At 55.9% G+C, this 6,091-nt stretch overlaps 1 long non-coding RNA gene across 1 annotated transcript in view; it reads left to right on the top strand.

The window, feature by feature from the left end:
* Window positions 1-3,790: 3,790 nt before the first annotated feature.
* The window catches only part of LOC114487333 (uncharacterized), a 12,065-nt gene continuing 9,764 nt past the window's right edge, over window positions 3,791-6,091 (top strand). The window contains exon 1 of the long non-coding RNA XR_003682353.2: window positions 3,791-4,027. This is a non-coding gene — a long non-coding RNA (uncharacterized lncRNA). The remainder of the gene's footprint in view (window positions 4,028-6,091) is intronic.

The raw sequence follows: 6,091 nt of genomic DNA, 5'->3' as shown, positions 1-6,091 counted from the left end.
GCCGCGGAGCGGCTGGGCCCGTGAGCCATGGCCGCTGAGCCTGCGCGTCCGGAGCCTGTGCTCCGCAACGGGAGAGGCCACAGCCGTGAGAGGCCCACGTACTGCAAGAAAAAAAAAAAAAAAAAAGAGGTGTGCGGTGCTCGTCAAACAATGGGTGCTTAACGAAGGGTGATTGACTGCGTGAATAATTGAAGGAAAGGCGATGTGTTTATTCGCCGTGTTGGTTCAGCTGTGAAATTTAATCACTAACAGTAATCACAGTATTGAACCAGAATCACTAACATCGGTTTTCTGATGCTCCAGGAATCCTCCAGTTTCCTAAGAAATGTCAGAAAGTCCTTCAAACCTAAGTTTAATTCCTTTTAATAAAAATAAGCCCAGATGGCCTAATTTATGGAGGGAGGGGCTATATTAGTGCTTTAAGCATGGGCTCAACATATTAAACTATTTTTACTTTGGGGAGGAAGTCACAATTTTTCTTTTTTGGAGTAAGATCTGACTGAACATAGTCTGATTTTCTGAAGCAGCAAATGAACCAGTTCTTAATTCTGAACGTTCTCTGGGGCAAAAATGGTAAAACACAAAAATTCCCCAAATGTATTGGGACAGCATCTCCACGTGCTCACCCAGATGCCTCGTGGTCTGTGCCCAAGAGCAGCAGAGTTGGGCTGAGTCCCTCTCCCAGGTGTGACCTCTGGCTGCACTAACAGGAGGGGGAGGTGGGGGTCCGGCTGCCACCTGGCCCAGGGGACTGGCTCCCTGGAAAGCCGCCCCTGGCTCTCCCTGTGCTGTCCCCGGTGGCCCTGGAGCTCACCGAGAAGGAGAGGGTGACACGTCTCACTTCACGCCCATCCCAAGTCCCAGTCCCTCGGGAGCTGCTGTCTGTTCAGATCCGATCCAAGCTTCCAACGAGCTGGTGGAAACGCCACGGCAGAGCCCGTCTGCAGGAGGCCAGGTCGGAGAGCCGGCCCTCCGCGGAGGCCGTGAGGACCAGCCCCGGCCATGCTGGGGGGCAGGTTCCTGCTCTTCTCCGTCGTGGTCACGCTGAGCGTGGCCGGACTTGCTGACCGGCCCACGCACGAGGAGGACACAGCAGCCCTCCCGGGTCTCGGCTCTGGGGAAGGGCTGGGCTGCCAGGCAGGAAGGCCTTACAGGTCTGCCCTGGCCTTGGCCTTGATCAGTCCTCAGCTCAGAACCTCCATCCTCAATCTGCACCTCGCCAGCTGCCCTCTGCCTGCTGTGCTCCTTTCCCGCCCCCTCACTGTCCAGACCATCCCCTGCCTCATGCAGAGGACCCTCCCAGCCCCGAAATCCATCATCTTCTCTTCTTGTTTTATTTTCTCCACCTGACAATTTAGCTACGTGTTTCTCTCCCGTCATGATCATGAGGAGTTATCCGTTCCGGTTACTGCTGGACCTCAGTGTCCAGCCTGGTGCCCGACACATAATAGACCCTAAATCCTTTCAATCACGATGACATAAATACTAAATAAGTGTTGCTGGGAGAATCCATTTGGAAAGCACGGGCATATCGGTCAGGGCTGTTTGTGGCTCTTGGATTGCACAAACCCATCGTTCTACTTCAGGTCCGCCCTCAGACGGGTGTCTGGGAGTCTCTGCCCGTGAGGTGGGCCAGGCACACCACTTTTCCTCTGGGTTCCGGGTCCCACCCAGCAGGGGTCTCAGCACCCCTGCCTGGCAGACCCCTTTATTCTTGTGCCCGGGGCCAAGCGTGCAGGCTGCCCCGAGGGGGCTCCTCGGCCACCAAGTCTGGCGTCCTGCCGGGACCGCCAGGGCAGGTCCCTCTCCCCTCAGCACCAAACCTCCTGGAGGTCCTGGCCTCTTTTTCTGCCTCTGCTCTTAATTGAGCTGATCTGTTACCAAACTTCAAAGGGTAGGGAACTCCCTCCCTGCCGGGGGACCGGGGCAGACTCCCTGGTCCCTGCCTCATACCTTTGTTTCCTTGATTGAAGTATAATTTGCATAAAGTAAAACACACAGATCTGAAGAGTTCAGCTGAATGAGTTTGGACAAATACATACACCTGTGTAGCCTCCACTCCAGTCAAGACCCCCTCCCTCTCCCAGAACCCCCCGGCCCTTGCAGGCCCCCCCACCCCTCCCGTTTCTATCACCAGGGCCCAGTTTTACTTATTCTATAATGTAATACTCGTGGGGTACACTGTAGGTGTTTTGAGTTTCAATAGTTCTTTTTACTGCAGAGTAGTGCTCTGTTGTATGGACGTACCTCAATTTGTCTATAAATAACTTCTGAGTTATTTCCAGTTTTTTGCTAATTATGAACAGAGCTGCTATGAACTTTCTTTATTAGGATTTGAGAGGACAGAGGTCTTCATTTCTACTGGACAAATGGGAGAAGAATGGCTGGTTCATAGATCAGGTGCATGACTGATTGAATAAGACAGTGCTGGGCTGTTTTCCCAGGTGCTGCGTCATTATTTCCCTGTTTCCCTGGGAACGTGTAACACTCACTGTGTCCGGCTTCCTAACATCAGCCATGGCAGTGAGCGTGAAGCCTTGTCTCCTGATGGCTTTAATTTGCGTTTCCATGATGACCGGTGAGACTGAGCATGTTTTCATGTGCTTATTTTCTTTTGTGAAGTGTCTGTTCGAGTCTTTTGCCCATTTTTAAGAACTGGGTTGCTTACTGTATATTAGTTTATTTTTCAGAGGATGAGCTTCATGTTTTATTGAGGTATAACTGATGTATAACGTTATGTTAGTTTCGGGTGCACACACGATGATTCATTATTTGTGAACTCTGGAAGGATCACCCGTGTCCAGTTACTATCCAATTGCTCACTTTCTCGTTCCTGAGGTGAGGCCAGTTCTCTGGCAGTTCTGTGTTTTGCTGATACTTTCCTCCGTTTTATGACTTTTCCTAACCGTCCCCCTGTCTTTTTCTGCAGCCTTGGCTCGGAATTCCCATGTGATTTCCCTGATTCCAGCCACGCGGGACGGAAATCACTCAGGTGGGAGACTCTGTCCTCCCCAGCGGGGATCCTGAGAGGTGCCACGTGTGAGTGCGTGTGAGTGTGTAATGATGGGTGTGAGCAACGACTGTGTGAGTGTGTACTCATACACACACGAACGTGCGCAGGCTGAGGCCGGGCCCCCCTTGCAGCAGCATTGCTGGGATTCCAGGAATGCTGGTGAGTCATGTGCGAAGGGAGGCTGCGTGCCTGGTGCAGCCCGGGAACCTGCTTCACCTCCCGTTTCACTGCTGGTCGTGTTCTCACCTCTGTCAAGTTGGCATTTGTCCTGGGTGGGAGTCCGCACGCAGCCTCAGCCCCTGGACTTGGCGGGAAGGCACCAGCCTTGGGTGTGGACTGAAACTCTTCGGCTTGGACTCCTGTCAAGTGATCTTTCAAACACAGGTGCACATCGCCATGGCTGACAAATGCGACGTAATTTTTTTAAATCCCTTAATTCACAGTGACTTTGGAAATCATGAATGTTCTGCTAAGGATACAAGTCCTATCGTGTGCGTGGGGATACAAGGGGGGACACGGAAAAGTGGTTAATCCATATTCTCAACATGTGGGTGCCCGACGCCCCCTGCACCGCACCCCACAGGTTAAAGTTCCGGGAACTTGGCCCCGCCTCCCTCTGGTTGATTCAAACGAGGCGGGGAGGGGAGGGGGGCGGAGTCGGGAGCGCTCACAGCCCAGGGGCCTTGCCGGCTGTCCCGAGCCGGCCCCGCCCTCGTCAGGGCCCCGGGAGCCCAGCCCAGGGTCACCCCACAGGAGGGAGGGCCGCAAGGGGCCTGACGCCCCGCCTCAGAGGACGGAGCAAAGCCCCTCACGCAGGCCTTTTGGGCAAAGAGGTGATGCGGGAGGATGGTACCAGTCCTTCCTCCGCGGCCCTGAGCCCCAGCCCGCCTCGGCAACAGCACCAAACACGTGTCCGGGGCCTTAAGCCAGACCCGCCGGAGGCGGCCGCCCTGCCAGGGCCTCGGGCGGCCCTCGTCGGCGCCCAGAGCGGGGCGCCATCTTGACGCACAGCTGGTGAGTCTTCCTGAGTGTTCGCGCCCAGGTAATGGCGCCCCGGTCAACACAGAGCACCCCGCCCGCTGGCCCTCAGCGCCGCTCGGCTGGCGGCTCGGGCCCACGTACGGAGGGGCCCCGCGGCTGGAGGAGGGGGGCCCTGGCCCTGGGCAGCGCCCCGCCCTTAGAGGCACGGCCCTCTCGGGAGACCAGCTCGGCCGAGCGGCTCCGCGGCCCGCAGCCACGTCTCCGTGGGGCTGGGGGGCTGCGGGCGAGCGCTGGCGGCCTCTCGCGCTCGTGGGCCTCCGGGCGACCACCTGTGCGGGCAGAGCCCCCCAGCGCACGCCCACGCTGCTCCGTGCATCTGCCGGGTGTGCAGCCCCCCGCCCCGCGCCGACCCAAGAGGGCCTGCCGCGCCCCGGGGCTGCCACAGACACCCTCGCCGCGCCTGCGGGACCTGTAGCTTTTCCAGCTGCCCTTGTACATCCCCGGGGGCCGGGGGTGGAAGGCGGGGGGAGAGCGAGCCACCCACTCGCCGGCTTTGACCCTGCCTCCAATCACAGGCTGGGCCTCGGGCGCTTCCCGGGCCCCCCAGCGGCTGCCCTCTACCTGGGTCTTCCTTTCCCTGCCCCGGCGCCCTTGTGACGCCAGAACGCGGGACCCGCACAGCTTCCCCTCCAGGAGCACCTGCCGCCTGCCCCTCCTCGTGTGCAGGGCGGGCTCCCTGGCCATCTTGCCCAGCAAGGAGGCGGAGACCTGGCTGGGGAACAAAGGGCTCGAGTGTTCCTTCCGGCACCTGAGTACACACACCACACACGGGGCATACGTGCCCCACACATGCACTACAAACCTCTGGCTTGCTGTCTTAAATGAAGACGATTTTCTTTCTTATGACAAATCACATTTAGTTAGTGGCTTGACTTAGGCAGGCTGGCTGAAAGGGGTAACTGCAAGTAGTTGAGAAACTGGAAAATTGTTAGTGCCTTTAACAAATGGAATTTTTTTTTCTCATCAAATCCTAAGCTAAGGCTTTGTTTCAGGGGTTCAGTGATAACCGTTAACGGTGATTCTTTTGGTCTCGTACTCATGCCTGTTGCTGCATGGCTACACAACAGCTGCCCCAGCTCCAGCCATCACATCCATTCAAGGTGGTTGTGTTGGTTTCTGGCTGTGCCCTTCTGGGCTCCTTAAGAGAAGAGAAACGTGTTCTAAGTGCCAAGCACTGTGCTTACAAGCATTATCTCATTTAATCCTATGGCAATTCTATAAGGTAGGTGTTACTGTTATTCCCATTTTAGACACAAAGAAACAGAAGCTGAAAGAGAATAAGGGCTGGTAAGTGGCAGAGTGTGGACAGGGCCCCAGTCCTGTTGATGCAGCCTTTTCCTTCAGCACACGGTAGAGCTAAGTTTGCTCCAGTGGAAACACAGAGCAAGTGTTTCAGAAGCTCTTTAAAAAGTGGAAGCCCCTTCTGGCTGGAGCAAGGAGCGGGGAGCTGGTGAGTGAGGTTCGGGCATGACCAGGGCCCCCGGGGGAGGGAGGATGGGTGTTCCACCTGCACCTCCTCCTCCTTCTCCTGCCCAGGACAGTGACTGAATGGCCCTTGAGGCTCCAGCCGGAAGGCGTCTCCCCGCCCCGGTGATCTCTCACTGCTGGGGAAGAGCCCGCCAGTTAACCTCACAGCCCAGAGGCCATGCCGCCGTGGCCTGGAGACGGGAGCTCTTTCCACCACAGGCAGAGAGGGAGGGACGGCCGGGGCTGGCGAGTCAGCACTGGCTCAGTTTTCTACACGTGGAAAGAGAAATCTTGGAAGCTGTGATCTCTGGAGTGAGTCAGTTTTCAGCAAAATTCTGGAGTAGACTTTTAAACAGATTTAAGTTGAGATAAAATAAACCAATTTTCTTTCGTGAGCACAGCCGTCTGGGGTGTAAGACATCCGTGGGGGTGCATTTGATGGATGAATGTACCCACGGAACCAGGGGTACTCCCATGGGAGCTCCGTATTGATCCAGTTCTGTTTAATACTTTTTTTTTTTCTGTTTAATACTTTTTTTTTTTTTTTTTTTTTTTTTGCGGGGGCCGGGC

This window comes from Physeter macrocephalus, chromosome 12 (genome assembly GCF_002837175.3).
Source record: "Physeter macrocephalus isolate SW-GA chromosome 12, ASM283717v5, whole genome shotgun sequence".
Lineage (NCBI taxonomy): Eukaryota > Metazoa > Chordata > Mammalia > Artiodactyla > Physeteridae > Physeter > Physeter macrocephalus.
The sequence above is the reverse complement of the archived record's forward strand: the minus strand, read 5'-3'. Positions and strand labels throughout refer to the sequence as shown.